General features: G+C 32.7%; 1 protein-coding gene across 12 annotated transcripts in view; it reads left to right on the top strand.

Moving 5' to 3' along the window:
• Positions 1-19,055, top strand: part of LOC145286261 (trinucleotide repeat-containing gene 6C protein-like) — a 143,939-nt gene that overhangs the window by 18,154 nt on the left and 106,730 nt on the right. For all 12 annotated transcript variants that reach the window (XM_080135087.1, XM_080135085.1, XM_080135093.1 and 9 more), the window contains exon 2: positions 10,360-10,432. The gene's annotated coding sequence lies outside the window, so the exon portion shown is untranslated. The remainder of the gene's footprint in view (positions 1-10,359; positions 10,433-19,055) is intronic.

The raw sequence follows: 19,055 nt of genomic DNA, 5'->3' as shown, positions 1-19,055 counted from the left end.
TATTTATAGATTGAAATAGATATTTTTGATTTTTTTATAAAGTTTCTTTCCCCTTATTTAATGACCAGCAGGGACACCAAATGTTGTCCAGGATCGAATTAGGATTAACAAATGCTTCACCATCCCATACTTTTATTATCATCGAAATTGGTGAAATTGCCCATTTTTTAATCAAATCTATTGATTGCCTAGTTAGACCCTCATCCCTCACAGTGTGGCGGGAGGAAGCTTCACATGCCTCCCTGCAGTGACTTTGGCCACAATACATTGTAGTCTATATTGCACTGTAGAGAATCTACTGTTGATTTTATAACATTATCTGTAAATTATCACTTTACTTAAATTTGAGGAAGTTTTTAGAATAAAAATCATATAATACATTTTGATTAAAATTGGAATAAAGATTGTAGACATAAGGTTTAATGACATATTTTGATTTTATTAGTTGTAAAAGGACATAAGTCATACAAAACTATTCTGTTTGAGGAATTTTACTCGTCCTGAGACAAGTATTTCTCTCTTAGTTTACTATTTATAGATTGAAATAGATATTTTTGATTTTTTTATAAAGTTTCTTTCCCCTTATTTAATGACCAGCAGGGACACCAAATGTTGTCCAGGATCGAATTAGGATTAACAAATGCTTCACCATCCCATACTTTTATTATCATCGAAATTGGTGAAATTGCCCATTTTTTAATCAAATCTATTGATTGCCTAGTTAGACCCTCATCCCTCACAGTGTGGCGGGAGGAAGCTTCACATGCCTCCCTGCAGTGACTTTGGCCACAATACATTGTAGTCTATATTGCACTGTAGAGAATCTACTGTTGATTTTATAACATTATCTGTAAATGATGACTTTACTTAAATTTAAAATGCAAAAGTCAAGTATCATGGTTCAATTGTGCTTTAAACAGAAACACTTATTTGGAAATGCTGCTGTCTTTTCAAAGCACCAACTGTTGATTTTATGAAATTATTTTTACATAATCACTGTAATAAAAGTTAAATGTACAAAAGTCAAGTATCATGGCTCAATTGTGCTCTAAACAGAAGTATTCATTTCAAGTGCATCCCTGTCTTATAAAAGGTCTACAGTTAGGCTGGGTTTTTCTGCTTGTGCGGTGATAAAACTTCTCAAAATGCACTTGTGATGTTAGGTTGTATAGAAGTGTTAACTTTGGTTAAAATAAAAATTAAACTTCCTTCTTTAATTGGATCTTCTTGTATACTTATCAGATTCCTTCAGATACAAAACCTACATAAGCATGCTCACAGACATATCAAGTATCTTTGGGCAAAAGATTTTAAATCGACCCAGCCATTTTAGAGCCTAGATGGGACATACACACACTCACAATTTCTTTTATATAATAGTAGATATCGATCTGTCATTTTTTTTTTTTTTTTTAATGAAATTGTGTGTCTAGAACTGTAATCCCAATTGAGATGAAGTTGAACTTTGAAATATGTAAGATAATAGTACCTAAATTTGTGTGGGTGACACCGATATGTCTGTAGATTGACAGTTAATTTTTCACAACAAACATTAATAACAAATCTTTTTGTCTCTCTTTGTCGTCTCATGAGGGCAAAGTTAGAAACTAAGTGGAGAAAATCTAACTCCTCCACACTGGGAGCACTCTAAATTAAGACAAGGTCATTTTTTGTTAGTACATTTAATTTGATAAATCTTAATAAGATAGAATGTGTCGGTCAATTACTTTACAACTTGTAACATTTTGGGAGGGGGGGGTGATTGGCTGAACAGATTCCATTGTAACCTATGGCATCAATGATGAATTCCAAATCCCCATCTGTTGAAATTCAAGTTCAGTGAAAATCCTATATGAAAGTTATCTTAATAAAAACCACTTGTGAGGCTGTTAAACCTTTTGGAAATTTAATTCTTATATATATACTAGCGGGGGGGGGGGGGTACCCGGCGTTGCCTGAGTGTTTGTAGGTGTTTGTGGTGGTTGTTAATGAAAACCTAAGAATAAGCGAAGTAAAAAAAGAAAACATAAAAACGAAGTGGGGGGTACTCGGTGGGGGGGGGGTAAACAAAACATCGAAGAAAAAAACACAAAAAAACTAGCGTAAGGCAAACGAACGATGTTAAATGTAAAAATCGAAAAAGCAAAAACGAAAACAGAAAAACGAACGTTAAAACAAAACAAAAAAAAAAACACGTGAAAAATGGCTTAAATAAGCCTGTTTCGTTATTAAAATTTAAAAAATCAGTGGGTACCCGGGTGTTTTTGAGTGTGTGTGGTTGGTCGGTCGGTGGTGGGAGTGTTAATGAAAACCTAAGAATAAGCGAAGTAAAAACAAAACAGAAAAGCAAACGTTACGTGAAAAATGGCTTAAATAACACTGCTTCAATATTAAAATTTAAAAAATCGAAAAAAGAAAAAAAAAATCTCACACCACGATTCGAATCCAAAACGTTTAGATCATGACTAAACGCTCTAACCAACTGAGCTAACACGACGTAATAAAATTTAGTCAGTTCTTCAACTATTTAAACTAAATCAGGTCATGACGTCATCTGACGCATGCATAGAACCGATCTTGTCATGAGAGGAAGATTTTTGTTGACCCCCCCCCCCTGTAGAAAATTGTTGATTTCAGTGTGAAACAACGTTTTTGACCAATTTTTCGATATTTTTCAGGCGAAGCATGGAGCTTCAATATGATACCAAGTTTATCAATTTTTGTTCTGTCTGCCAAAAGTTTTTAGCGGACACACATACATACATACAAACACACATTTTCGCTTTTATATATATAGACTAGCGAGGGATACCCGGCGTTGCCCGGGTGTTTGTAGGTGTGTGTGAAAAAAACCCGAAGAAAAACAGGTGCCCGTGAAAAAAAAAAAAAGCCTTGACGACGCGCAGTTGGAAAATAGTAAAGTGTGAAAAAAAAAAAACAGGTGCACGTTTTTGATTGACGTGACGGCGATAGGTAATAAATCGTTTTTTGTTTTTGTTTTTAAAAACCAGCTCCCTGTTTATTAGGGGGAGCGTCTCGTCTCGAAATGAAAGCTACTGTCTGATATGACGAAGTCGACATTGAACAAACGTTACTTAGCTCTCTAGAGACCACTGGCTTTCAGCCAGTGATTAGTCGAGTTTCGCTTTTTGTTTATACGGAAAACCGAATGTAACGCGTGCCGATGCGGGAAATGTCGAATAATTAACGTTTGAAAGTCAATAAAATTAAATAGACATGCGAGCTCCGTGGTTAAGTGTGAGATATTACAATTTATAGATGATATAAAAAGTTTTAAGAAGTTGTGAAGCGAGCGAGCGCTTCTCTGAAAGAAGCCTTTTGTGGACATCGAGGAAAAGCGTACATACATACATACATACATACATTTTCGCTTTTATATATATAGATTAGAAAAAGGATTTTAAAAGTTAAATTATTACAGTATCATTTTGTAATTAAATAAGTAATTGAACCAAATTATAAAGCTATAACTGATGTTTGTTATTTTAAAAGATCACATGGTACTGATTTTTTTTTAACTATTAATAAAAGATTCAAATGTCTGACTTGTTAATGAACAAATCAAAATTTTCAGTGTTTTGTTTTGTTTCTTGTAAATTCCCATTTTTAGTCAGATAAATTTAGTGAAACTTGATTTGATAAAAAAAGTTTTTAGAGACATGTAGACAACTGAATTGTACAAGATAAAAATGTAAATAAAATAAAAATATTTTTAATTTCTTCACCTATAGAGTTGTTACAGTATCATGTCTGATTTTTTTTAATGTTACACCGATTCTAGCTGGCATTTCAATTCATCCAAATTTGTTTTTATGTATATAGATCAAAGCATTTCCATCTGGAAGTGAAAAATTATTGAGTTTAATAATTCTACAACTGAAAGCACCGTTATTGTTTTGAATCTTTGTTTCACATGAAGCTATTTAGACATTTAGAAAGTTCTTTTGAAAAAGAAAAAAACTTACCACTTCAAAATAAATAAGATCTACAACTTCTTCCCTCTCACTACTGCTTCTGTAATTTGGCACAAATGCAGCAATTAGTCAAATTTGTTAAGCCAATAAAAACGTTTGAAATATGAATTAAAACCAGCAAATCGACAAAAACGCCTTTTACTAAATTTGTTTTGGTTTCTCATGAGTGGTGTTAGATAATTCTTTAAGGGTGAAAACTTCTTTCTATTAATCCGAATAAATTATGCAATCAATAAAATCAAATTTTAAAAACCTACTTGGATCCAAACTATATATTTATATTAAAACAGGATTAAATATTTATGTTATATATGGTAGTCTATAATGCACAAAAACAAGAAAGAGATTAATATATTTAAAGGCTAGCTGTATTTACCCAGCATAGCTTAAGTAGAGATATATCACTGGATAAAGTCTTTAGAGAAAAATAAGTCCAAATATAGTCATGCAAATAATTTTTTTAAAATAGAATTTTAACATTCACTTTAGTTTTCTTTTATTTTACTGTTAATTTCAAGATACATTCAATTAATAATAAATAAAACAAGCTGTGCGTGCGTGATACCCCTCTTGTGCTGCATGTGAGATGATGCCACAAAAAATAGGGAAGAAATGATGAATGTGAGAAGTGTGAAGGGCCAACGTTGCTTTCACATTTTCTCCAAGTTTAAGGAAAAATCTAATTGATGGAGCAAAAGTTATGGGGTAAAAAGTGTCATTTTTTGGCAATTTTGGGGCATTTGTGACCCCTTTTGAGCTCCTGGAAATGCCGAATCCCAATGAAAACGGACAAACGATGCAGTTTCACGCCTTAAGATAAGTATATTTGAATTCAGTACCATGGAAAACTACTATATAGGTATACTTATCAAATTCTTAAGTAATATGAAAATAGAGTGCCAAATGTTTTTTTAGCCCTAAAAGTCCCAGAGAGATGCGAACCAGAATTTTGCCAGGGTCACCCATACTGAATTTATATTAAGAACTATAGCCTCCACATTTTGGCCAAGTTTCAGGAAAATCTAATGGATGGATCAAATGCTATGTGGCAAAAAGTGCCATTTTTGGCCATTTTGGGGCATTGTTGACCTCTTTTGAGTCCCTGGGGGTGCAATGGGAATTTTTGTAAAAATTTTTTTACATCTGGTTAATGAAATACAATTTATGGCAAAATTTCAGGAAAAACTAATGGACAGTTTTCTGGCAATAATCCGGACTAATGGACGCCACTGAAAAACATAGGCCTCTCTCCAATAAATTGGGGGACCAATAAAAATAATTTGGTGTGTTTTTATTGAACTTGTGTATAGGTGAGAAACGCAGATACATACTATCTTGTTTGATAGTTTTATAGAGATAAGACTCATGATTTTCTCTTATCTCTTTTGCCTTGTTAATGTCTTCATCAAGGCCCTTATTTTCACTCTTGATTAGATTAGCTTTTTCATTTAACATTGTCTACCAGAATAGGAATTAATTTTCAGGAAGATTCCTTGGTAGAAAATTTTTTGTATTTGTTTTTATTTTTACCCAAAGTTTTACCCCTTTTTATGATTTTAGGGAAACCTTTGGATTCTTTACCGTTTCGAATATATTGATTCTTGTAATTTTCAACAAGATGTTCTTCACAACAAACACATCTCTTGAATTATGACAATGTTTTTTGTTTTTTTTCATCTAAATAGTCATGTTTTATCGATCGCATCATAAGCTTTTTTCATTATGTTCTGTGCACTTGACTGACCAAAAAAAGCATAAATACAACCATGTAGAAAAGTTAAATATTATATATAAATCTGTTGAGATTAATTCATATTTCTGTTAAAAGCAATTGCAAATCTCTACTTTGAATTGTTATTCATTTATTATCAAATTTGACTTGTGATTGCATTCACCATGGATTGATTGAACCGGTTCTTTCCAATGTATTCGTGAAGTCCCAAATGAAGCTGACCAAGCACAGCTGTCCATTTGCCAACAATAAGACAAATAACAGCCAAACTCAATTCTATGAGTGGACACTATACCCAAACTAATGAGTTCTGCATCATGATTGACTGTTCTGAGCCATGTTTTGCAGTGGTCATTATGTCACCTTTTCCAGCACGAAAGAGGGACCGGATTGATGGGGTGTGTGATTGGCTGAACATTATGACTTTTCTTTTTAACCATCAGCCAGAGGTTTTTCCTTTGGCACTAAATGTCTCTCATCTTGTGCAGTTCTAGGAAGTCCATCCTCCTAGGCTTTGCCTTCATCCTTAGAGAAAGGATTAGTTTCAGGCTAATCGCCTGAAGCGCCTCCACTGGAGAAACTCAACTGAGCTTCTCAGGTATTTTTTGCAGGCCAGAGTGCTCTTTTTCTAGGGCGCTGGCTTTTAAAATCCCACTTTCCAATCTTAGTATCACATCATTCCACCATGACAGGAATATAAATAACTTCTCTGAAGTTGTCTTGTTGACGTCGTGAAATGGAACTGTCAAATTTAATATCTGTATACTACTAAAACTCTGTTGAGGGTGACAGTGATTAAAGCCACAAACAAAAAATCTGGGTGTGCCAAGTTTGAAGCCAGTTCGTTCCACAGAACACTTTCATTAAACTCACACCTGACCTTGTGCCTAACTGCCTGGTGATAAGGTAAAAAAATACTACAAAAACCTTGTTGTCATCTTGCTTTCTTGTTACTGTCCACATTTTTCATCTGTTCATGAATCTTTTAGATGGTAAGAGGAAAAATGAATAATGTAAATGAACAGTGAATGATTAGAAAAGTGGCAGGAGGAATGGAATAATGTAAGCAACTTAAAGAGAGAGAGAGGATCTATCATGTCATCACATCACAATGTATTTTGACTTTCTGATTCTTGTAAAAACGTGAAATTAACAAGGCAGAAGAGATAAGAGAGAAAACGTGTGTTACTTTTGATGTTCAAGGATACAATGTTAATGTTATCGTAGATGACACAATGAAGGATTTGAAATGAAAAAAAAAACATTTCAGGCTTGGAAGATACTGATTGTATTCTCTGTAAAACAAACAAAACAAAGAAAGTTGCAAAGGACTTTCCGATTAACAGGTCATCGGCTGAACACACTCTCACCCTATACAATGAACACATCGATGAGGATGAAGAAATCAAACTAACCAATGGAGATTTTGAGACCTGTCAATGATTTATTCAAAAGCCACTCATAACATTTGATCAATCAAGCATTACCCTGGCACATTCGTACATCAATGGAATAGACTGGTTTCTGAAAGTCCCGTATCATTGTCATGCTGATTAGCAACAGTGGATTAACAAATTTGACTCTCAAGGGAACCCATTTGGCAAGCAAAGGAGAGAAGTGTTTATCTTGATAAAGTCAACTGTTGGTGGGAGAGGTGGGACCTCAATGGTCCACAAGGATGTCATTTTTCTCTTAGGAGGTAATCGCTTCAGTCAAAAAGTTGGCAAATGAGAAACATTGAGACAGTTTTCTTCATCACAAGATTTTAACTGTTCATCTTCACATTAAGTTGATTTGATGAAATTTAAAGAACTTTGTGAACTAAGTTTCTTTCAACTTGTGTGACAACTTTCACTGGGTCAAGATGATCTATACTTTGCATGGCGCACTTCATTATTCAACCAAATTAATGAGTTTGAATGATTGTCATGGTAAGGGCACTTTACCAGAATACCTAGAAGCAAATAACATTCAAAACTACTTGTGATTTTTTTGTCAAAAACATCAACTAACTGATGTAATGGAAAGACTACTGGAACGATCAGACTCTGCCATTAACAATATTGACGCACAATATCAGCCAAGAAAGTTTTTTACTCAATGTGGTTGTACAAATCATACCATACATTCATATTCACAGTTATTTGATTTGCTGGAGAAGTTGTATGCTAGCCTTGTTGAAGATATCTCCGGATTAATTGATGTGTGCTTTTAATCTATTCTGAATACTGAGAAAAGTATACTAAACCAATGAAATCTGTGCATTTGGCTATGTCATATTTCTATCCTGCTCCTGTGCAATTTTCAAATTAAATTTACAGCAATTTCCTTGATTTGGGAGCGTTTAATAAATACTCAAACTCAAAAATAAATTTGGCACTAAACCCTAAACTTTAAAAGATAATTTAAATTTTCAAACTTTAGCTGTATTCTTCTTGGCCATATACTATTCTAAATTAGCCCTGAATGACTTTTCTGTGTTGATCCAAACTGAAGTCATGTTCATTTTTGTATTTCTATGAATTTAGTAAAATTTGGCTGATTTGTTACATCCAGCAATCGGATCAAAATATGCCAGTTTAGTTACAAAAATCTTTTTTATGGGCAAATATCAATAAAAAATGTTCCATTCTATTCAGCTTGACCAGATCTCCAAAGAAACTATTTTTGACTGTTTAAACTCTATTTTCAAACATTTGCTGTCTGGGGCCAGTGCATGCAACATCGGTCCTCAACCCTCACTATCCAGATTTCACTTTCATACATCCTCACACAGCATACACATGCCTAATAGACTTTTCCTTTAGTTGAAGCTCTGTTGGTACATGTTGGCCGACATTCCAGTTCAAACTCTTGTAATCACATTAGCACCTGCTCCTCTCTGTGCTCAAATGTTATCCCCAAATTTGTGGTTTGTAGATACTTTTACTTTTTTCAACAATATTAGTCAAAAACTGACCATCATTTTTTTTTTATACTAAAATAGAACTAATAGAATTCGAACTTGATGTAGACAGTTCCATAGCCTACAAATATATCTGCTAAACCAATCACACATCCGTTTTATAATTTCAAGTTGCAATGTTTGACGAGATATTTTAGCTGACTTTTTAAAATAAATTTTATGCCAAATACACTCTGATTTCTCTACATGTAATTCATATTTTTATGCAGTAGGATTTTTTTTTTTTTTTTTCAAATAATAGTTTTGGTAAAAGTATGGAATAGTTACTAACCAAAAAACAAAAAAAAAACAAAACGTAATTTATATAAAATGCATGAGAATGAATTTCTCTGCTTAACCTGCTTAATTTTGACATGGCATGTTTTATTTTATAATTTATTTCATTAAATGGTAGGCGTTAAATGTAGGCATCGATTGCTGAGAAGATAGATTTTATAAGTTAAGGTAAAGAATTTCATTTGAATGCATTTTATATAGAACTAGCAAAAGTACCTGTCGTTGACTGGGTTCAAAAACAGCCTACAGAAAATGGACTCTGATTTATGAAAGTATGATAGGTTATGAAAAGGAAGGGTTGTAAAGAGATAGCTTCGAATTTGGGGGTATCAAAACTAAAGCAAAATATGATGAAAGTAAAAATAAAATAGATAAACCCCATAATTTATTATACCATACCTGTTCACACTGAAACACTTATCACAATATTCTCTGGATCTATATTAAAAAAACCTTGTTAAACTCTGTGACATATTTCCATTCTATGGAGGTCAGGCGCGAACGAACACTCCATAATTATACCATATTTCTTCAAACTGAAACATAATTATCAAAGTATACTTACACAGATAGATATGAAAATTCTTTATTAAAGTTTGTGCCTGTTTCCATTCTATGGAGGCCAGGCGCGAACGCAGACCCCACAATTTTATTATACCATCCCTATTTAAGTTAAAACTACTTATTAAAGTATTATTATGTACATCTATATCAAAAACGCTTGTAAACGTTTTTTTTTAATTTTTTATTTCCATACTTTGTGGACCAGGCGTGTATGCAGACCCCACAATTTTAATGAATCATCATTATGCCAGATCAAACATACCCATTCCTGTGTCTCGATACATCTATTATTATATGTGATCAGTTTTCTATAATAGTCAACCATATAGGAGCCTATTCGTGACCAAATGCACACACAGACATTCAGCTTTATATTATAGATATGTATTTTTAATGTGTTTTAGGGCAGGCGAAACACTCTTTAGTTATGGTAGGCAATCACCTAGAAATAGTGTCTTGATAAAAACACTGGTCCACATCGCCTCACTGGATTAGCATCAGGAAGGGTATCTGGTCAATAAAAATACTTACCACAACTAAAGAAATGACTTCCAAAGATAATTGCCTATTAAGCTATGTAATTTAAAGATCTATCCAGAGATAAGTGAGTTTGAAAGTCAATTTCTAAAAACTGTTGAATACATACCAGTGTATAAAACGGATGTTAAACCAAATATGATCATAATTATGTGCTGCCGTTTTTTTTTTGTCTACAAATCCTCAAGTATGAACTATTTTGTACTTTTACCACGTTTCTTTTTCTGTTTTACTTTGTTATATTAACAAAGTTTGCAGTCTAATATATTTTTATCTGTTCTATTTTACAGCTGAAAATCCAAAGATCTTAATCATCTTGCCTTAAGTGTCAATCACCTCACTTGTAATCATCTTCATCCTCAGGTAAGAACCATTTTATTTTATGTGTTAAGGACTGTTATATAATCTAACAGATACATCACTTAATAAAATCCAGTTCGAAGTGACACTATTCTGGAGATGCATGCAATACTAGAAATACAGTCGAAAATTACATAAGACTTCTACCTGGTTATGCTATCCTCATGAAATTAAATAAGTTGCTCTGTTCAAAATTTCATGCAGATTCCATAGTTTGACAGATTCCTGAATTCAATAAGATACACCTGATGAAGGTCGGCGGTTACTTTGGCCAAAACATGAGAATAACAATCAAGATGAGAACAAAGTCTAAGTAATAATAAAAATAATAGATAATAAAGTTATCAATCCTCATTTAGAAAATTTAGAAACACAATAAAATGTATAAAGTTTTAAATTAAAACAAACAAAAAATAAAGAGATTAATGGGAACATTCTCAACTGCTACCCTCTAGCAACACCTCAATTTAAAGGTTTTACTGTCTGTCCTGTTACTGCAACAACATCTTTGTTGTGGCATGTAGCTCGTCTCCCAGAGGAAAAATTAATTTGCAATGTAATCCTTCATCCCTGATTGGTGCAGGTGTATCAGTCGACCATTGAGGATGTGAGCTCTTACATCCACAGTTGATCAGCTTTTGACGGTAGAATCACAATGGGTTTGCCATAATGTGCAACCTTGCTCAGGACTTTTGTGTATAGTCTGCCACAATTCGGGATGTAGCACAGGCTAAGAAAGAAGCCAACTCCACTAAACCACATGACATATCAAAAGCCTTCGACAAGGTATGGCATAAGGGCTTACTTCACAAGATTTCCAGCTATGGTATAACTAGAAATGTTTTCTCAATCATTAAATCATTTCTCTCTGATAGGCTCATAAGAGTAGTGGTTGATGGGCAGAAATCAGATGCCCTCAGTATTAATGCTGGAATTCCTCAGGGGTCCATCCTGGGCCCAACTCCCTTTCTTATCTACAATGATCTCCCAAAACACATACTTAAATCATTCGTTGGCATCTATGACAAAGTTCTCTCTGATTCTCTCTCCTCTGATCTTGAGTGCGTGGTACAGTGGGGGAAGAGGTGGCTGGTTACTTTTAATGCATCTAAAACCAAGCTCCTATCTTTACATCATCAACACTTTGATCCCCATCTGGCATCAATTGAATCGATGGCTCTCGTCTTGGAGGCTCCATATTTTGACAAGCTTCTGGGATTGACCTTAACTCCTGACCTGAAATAGAACACGTACATCCAGTCTGTTGCCAGGGTCGCTGGAAAAATGGTAGGATCTTTCTACCACTCCAGAAGATATCTCACTGCTGATGCAATTCTCTATCTATATAAAAGCCAAGTACGTCCAAGGATGGAGTACTGCTGCTACATCTGGGCAGGAGCTGCTAAAAACAGCATATCCTGCCTTGACAGAGTACAAAATAGGCTTAGTGGGGGGATGCCCTTTTCTCTTTTCTGCAACCTGTCTCCCACAGGAGAGACGTTGCGAGCCTGTCTTTGTTTTATCATTACTTCCATGGCAAGTGCTCGTCTGAGCTCCAATCCCTGGTCCTCCCTCGCCAATCTTTCACGAAAAACACCTGTCTAGCTGAAACCACTGTCAAAAATTTTCCCCACTCTTTATCTGTACCAAAACCAAAATGTAGATTCCATGAACAAAGCTTCTTTCTTAGAAGTGCATGCCTGTGGAACTCTCTTCCGTTTGCCTGTTTCCCACCTGACTACAACCTGGATGTCTTCAAGTCCAACATAAATAAATTCCTGATAAACCGCCTCCTTAAGTAAGACACTTTATCAAATCTCAACACTAACGTACTGTACACGCAATAACCCTTATCCCCGAGTGGCTTCTAGGCCTTGATAAGTGGTGACCACCTTGTAAGAAAAAAAAAAAATAACAAAGAGAATGTTGTTGCTTCAGCAACAGGTTGACTACGTTCACATCTTGAAAATGAATAATTGCATATCTAAATATGGAACATGGAACACCCCTTTTTTTTTTTAATATTTCCTTATACTTGTGAGAAAGGTTTCAAAAATTAAATCCGTCACACAATTAGATTTTTTTTCTTCTTCTAGAGTGATATTATTTATCTATTTGCCAGGGACCACAAATTCAGATGTCGCTTTGAGAAACCAGCACACTACGATAATCACACTCTTGCATACAAAGAAAATTCTTGAGCAACCCTGTCAGTATTTCCCCATCGGTACATATCATGCAATTAGCAATAAACCTCTTTCCAGAGAGATAAAGCCTGGGAGGGTGGATCTCCTAGTATTGAGCCACAAATCCACGGTTTAACTGATTTGTATCTTTGAACAAAGTTGCTTAATCTGATTATTATTCTAATCTAAATTATGTTAAAAATAAATTAATTCAGAAATAATTGTAAAGAATTGAATTTACTGGAACATTCTTGAGGCCTATCTGATGCAATATTTACTTGTTACAGAATAATATTTTGTTGCAAAACCAGTAATACACCAATTTACTGAAATTTTAGCTGTGAATATATGCTTGCTTGAAGGATTCTTTTTTGCAAAGATTTTGCCAAATAATAAGGCGAAAATTTTTTTGTTTGTTTTATCTAAATATTGTTTAATATGGACATATAAATCTTAATGTAAAATTAACAAAGGTGTCAAATTTATTTTTAGAGCACAATTAGCCACCAAATTATAACTATTGAAAGTTTGTTGGCAATTAGAAAATTTGCTGTTCAGTATGCTAAATTTCAGTGTATAACTAAAAATGTAGATTTTGAACACGAAAAAAATCTTTACAAATGTGATGTAATTTTGTGGTAAATGATAATTGACCATAATAGAAACAATAGTTATTAAATTAAGCCATCCTTATCATTAAGCAAAATTGTACTATCTTTTGAAAAAAAAAAATAAAAGAATAAACAAAAAACATAAAATGGCACAAATATTAAGATTCATTTCAACAGGCAACATATTGAATCTTCATATGATTGATAGAACATTAGAGATCAAGTTGATTTTTTTTTATTTATTAGTAATTTTATTTTATTTATTAGTAATTTTATTTTAGTATTACAAAATCAATAAAAAATCTCAGATTTGACTCATATAAAAACAAACAGAAACAGTATTTAATAAGGCAAAAATTCATTCACTAAAGTTTTCAACCTGATTTTTTTTTTTTGGTGAAAGACAACTTAAAACCTAATATTAAAATCACTATATTGACAAGATACACAATATCTTGCACATTAAGTTGAAAAACATCAACATGAAAAAACAAATCGCTCTCATTGAAAATAGTAATGTTGTAAGAAAAATAATTGTTTATTTATAAAAAAAAAAAAAGATAAAATTTTGTTTACAACCAAATTTTATCAAAATAACCCCAAAATAAATGAGTTATCACAAAATCTGAAAATGGTGAGATTAAAAAAATAGTCTGTTACCAAAAACAGTAAGCTAACTTGAAGTAGCCTGAAAAAAAAAAACTGAATGATAAGAAAGAATTTTACATTATAAAAAAAAAGAAATTAAATTTTGTTTATATCTAAATTTTATTAAAATAACTCAACAAATGAAATATTGCAAGTTAAAATTGAAGAGAACTTCAATATATTCACACATTTTTGTGCACTAAACTCTATGGTGGTTTGTGATGCCTAATAGTAAAAATAAAAAATAAAGCAATTTCTTTTTTTGAATATGAATAATTGTATTTTTTTAAAACTATAAAGTTAATCTAATTTGGAAAATATTAGCGAAGATGATATTTTCGTATTGTTAGCTTGTGTAATAATATCCAATTATTGTCTTCTGTGTTTGAATATATATTTGAGTAATAATTATAAATATTAAAACAAATAAATGTAACAAAGATTTATGAAAAAATTTTTTTATTGTTTTTGTAGATTACATCCTTGATTGTAGTTTTTTAAGTATTCAATTTTCTTTCTTCGTAAATATCAAACTAGTACATGTTTTAAATTTCTTTTGAATTAGTGTGTTAGAGAACATTCATAAATGTAAAATTAAGTATGTACATATGTTTGCATATACAGGATTCACTCCTAAACTAATTTATTCATTTTGTGTAAATCAGATGGTTTTATTGTTGACATTAGTTTCCTCAATATTTTTCTAGTTACAATTCTTTCGAGAAAGACATCAGGAAGAAACCACATGAAACTTTCTAGCATGTGAAAATGTTTCTGTGGAATGAACTATATTTGAACTTTACACTCCCAGGTTGTCAGCTTGTTTCATTAACAATTGAGCCACCATCATTTTCCTCTAAACTAATTAACCTGATAATTATAAATAAATAGGTGCTATGTTTAAGTGGTCGTAATGGGAGTGAGCTTTATTTAGTTTTTAATTCGATGCAAAGGGGTAATAAAGGGATGGAAACGTTTTCTGAAAATTCAGGTACCTCCAATTTTTGTGAAACTTGGACAGTACATATTTGACATCAATTAATAAATATTCCTCAAATTTCAATTTCTTTAGATTATTTTAAAGAGTTTTGAGGTGGCATAATATGGACACAACCTGCCATCTGAAATTTTGAACATATCGAATATCCATTCAACCTGATAATCATTGGACACAAGATTCTCTGAACTTCAATTTCTTGAAACCTCTTAAGCATAAATCTTTGAAATGTTCTAGAACTAAAATCATTGGATTTTGATAAAAATTGGAATTATTTTAATCTTTATAAGGGGACTTTGGTTATGCAAAACTGTTTTGTTTGTAGAATTCATTTTATCTGCCTTGGTACAGGTATTCTTCTAGTGTGTGTGTGTGTGTGTGTGTAATGATATAGTGAGGTCTCTCTTCTCTACATTGGGTCTTGATAGTTTTGATAAAGGTACATATACAAATCTGTTCAGTGATTTAGGGCAGATATTGGTCCGTTTTTACAAAACCAAATTTTAGTTTTCTTTTCTTTTATTTTAATATTTAGTCCTGATCATGTTTTTTGAGGCGGGGGGTTAAAATATTCAGAGGTAGTTAAAAAACTTGTTATCTCTCAAGTCCTCCTACTTTATTCAGATTTACTAGGGAACAAATTTTATAATGCACATAGTTCATTATACACCAGTTTGTTTTTTCTTTACTACGAGTTTTCGTTTGCTCTTTACAGAACAGCATACCTTTTATTACAAAAATTATATACAGTATAGTCCACGCTGACACACTGGTTCCCATTAAATCACCAAGTTAAACAACATTAAGCCTGGTCACTACTAAAATGGGTGACCATTTGGGAATTTCAGGTGCTGTATGTGCTCTCCGCTTATCTCAGCATTGTTTCCATTCATCCTGGATGTCTCCTTGCCACTGAGCTCAAGCAGTGTCGATTCAGGAAAGGTGTGGTTTTTTGATTGCGCCACTCTTGCTCACAATTACATGCGTAACTATCCTTACATATTGTCTTTCGAGGCTGAATGGAGGCATCATCATCATTACAGTAATCAACATTGATACCAATACTATGCAAATATACAACTTATCGATTATACAACTTTTCTTCTTATATTGCTATAACCTTGCATGACTCGCTTTTCAGTCATTATCTTCATAGCACTATTGGTCGACCATACTAACAACTCAACTCAATTTGCTTGTGATTTCTTTGCATATTTTATTAATATCTGCAATTAATGTTTGGTGTTTACATTTCGTTGAACCTTAATCTTGGACTATTTCCATGGAATGTTCCATTATTCATTGATGACATGTTAGAACAAGAAGAGTTAATGTTGTTTTAAAATTTTCTTTGCTAATAACCTATTTTAATGATGTACGTAATATAATTATCAAAATCGTTGCAGTGTAGCTATCACATCATCATATTCAGTTTAACATCGATTTTACATGTTGGCATGTGTTGGACGACTTTTAGTTTTAGAAATTGACTCTCAAACTGATCCAAAATTCATCCTTATCACTTCCTCCCAGATTTTCCTTGACCTCTAACTGACCCTGCTACTCTACCCGTTCTACATCTACGAACCCAAGAACTCTTATCCATTCTTTCAATGTTGCTGCTATATCTTCAAAGTCTACTCTTCTGTACACGTCTTCCTGTCCAGATTTAATCTTCTGAGGACATCAGATCTGTTTAAGACTCCCATTACACATCTATTGTATCATTCTCATATCATTTCTAAATATACTTTCTCCACATCTGAATTCTCATCCATCTCCATTGTCTTTCACTTCTCACACATATACTGGTTTTATCTTTTGATAAAATTCACTTTCAGACTATTACTTTTCATCGCATTCCTCCAGTTTTTTTTACTTAACATGCAAACCTGCCATTGTTTTCCAGACAAGTATTAAGTCATCAACCTAAAACATCTTTTCCAAACAGCCCGGACAAATTTTCCTGGAAAATGTATTTAAGACACCAATTTTAAACAGACTCTGTACATATCTCTGTATTTTAACATGAAAGCTGTCACTAAATGTGTTGTTAATGACTGAGCATTTCTGTATATTGCTTGAACAACGTTCACAAATCACTTGTTTTCCCCCAATTTATGCAAAACCCACCAGACATCTTTTGGCATTCTATCAAAAAGTTTCTCCAACTCAACAAAATACATATTCTTCTTAGCAAGCTACTTCTCTTGCATTTGTTTTAGGATAAATATAGCACAGGTCATACTTCACTTTGGCATAAAACCAAATTGCATTTCATCTATGTTTAGTTTATTTGCTGTTCAATTATTCTCTGAACCACTCTTAATATCTGATCGATCAACTCTAAGCTTTTATATTAACCTATATCTATGTATGCCATCTTTCAAAACTATCCCTTTCATGGTTTGACTTGTGATCATCTCAATATCTGTTTCATTCGCAGCCTTCAATATTTCTGTAACAATGCTTGAGGGTCCTACAGTCTTACTCTTAATCATAAAGCTTTGTGTACCATTTCTTTCTCAATACTTATAGCTGGAATACTGCTTTTGCAACTTTTAGATTTTCATCGTTCCATGAAAACTCTGTATTCAATAATTTCTAATGATATTTTTAAGAATACCTCTTGTTCATAGTCATTTCGAATGCATTTCTCTCCAACAATATGATGCTGTTTGAGCTCATGGTTACATTTTTTTTCACTTTGCAGCAAAAAGTGTCATTTTTAAGAATTGATCAAATTAGGCATGCAATATATTTCTGCAATATCTAAGGGTTCAGCAACCTCACCCTTCTTCTTACAACAATTTCTAGATTTTCTTGGTTCTGTGAAAACTCTGCATTCAGCAATCTCTTATAATAACATTTTCAAGTGTCGCTTGTCCTGTTCATTTATTACTAGTATCCCATTTTCGTTTTGAAGCAATATCCAAATTTGTTTTTGCTGTCTATTTAACTATCCTGAGTATGTTATTCTTCTGATCATTCCTTGTAAATCTGGAAATCTAACTCGGTCTCCACGTTGACTTTGTAGATTGAATTTTTTGTTGGTTTCTTTGCCATCAAAATACACAGCCTTATTCACTAAACCTTTTTTCCACTTGCTCCATCTTTCCTGCTCTTTCATATACTTTTCAATTTACACAACCTCATCCCCTTATATCTTTGGGGCCCTTCCATCCACCCATAAGCCTGATTTGTTACATCTAACAGTGTATCCTTCAGCATCTTCCACTGTTTTTCCACACTTTCTGAAGTGGATTTAGTAACCAAATGCTCAATCGCTTGCATTTCATGTTTTCTTCGTTCAACTTCCACATCACTCTTCAAGAATTGCACTTTCTTCTCACCTCATGAAATTTTTTAATTTTTTAAACTTAAAAATAATAACTAGTTTGTGTTGTATTATAATTTTTTCACCAAGTATTCTGTTCTTTTTTCCTTACCAACAGATAATTAACTAGAGTTTTTGCTGTTCTAGATTCATAAATAGTGAAATGGCTTTGCCTTTTTTTATTCCAAACAATATTTGTAACCAACAAAATTTTGCTCGTTCTATATTCCTATCGTCATATTCATTTTCTCAAATACTCTCAAAACTGGCAGCAGATTTTCTTTTCATCATAATCATACAAATCTCCTACCACAAGTACTTCTTTCTCACCTACCTTACACCTAAGCCTGTCATTAAACTCATCTTTCTCATATTCACTTTATAGCTGTAATACTTTATTTATCAAATTCAACAAATTAACCAGGCTTTTCACAGGGTTGAAATAGACCTTAAATTTTGAGCTTGAAAAGGCCAACTTTTAAAAGCCCTTGGAAATATGGAAAATATCTTGAAAAGGGTTTGAAAATTATATTCTTTATGCCAAGTAAAAATTTGTGTCGGCATATAAAAAATAAAATTGAAATATTAATAAAATATTTTTAAATCTTAAAAATAAAATTGAAATGACTACATTTTTTGTGAATTGTATCATATTGTTATTTTCGGTATTGTTGATACAAGAGTTATGCCCCCTTATCACGAAACTACTCCATATTATCCATATACTTTATGGATGTAGCCGAAGTGAAATTAAAAATCGAAATAAATACAATTAAATTATATTTTTAAAAATATTAATTAAAATATTAGCTTTTTATGTTTATTTTATTTTTTATGTATCAAATTT

This window comes from Euprymna scolopes, chromosome 10, assembly GCF_053919585.1.
Source record: "Euprymna scolopes isolate OS-2025 chromosome 10, ASM5391958v1, whole genome shotgun sequence".
NCBI lineage: Eukaryota > Metazoa > Mollusca > Cephalopoda > Sepiida > Sepiolidae > Euprymna > Euprymna scolopes.
The sequence above is the reverse complement of the archived record's forward strand: the minus strand, read 5'-3'. Positions and strand labels throughout refer to the sequence as shown.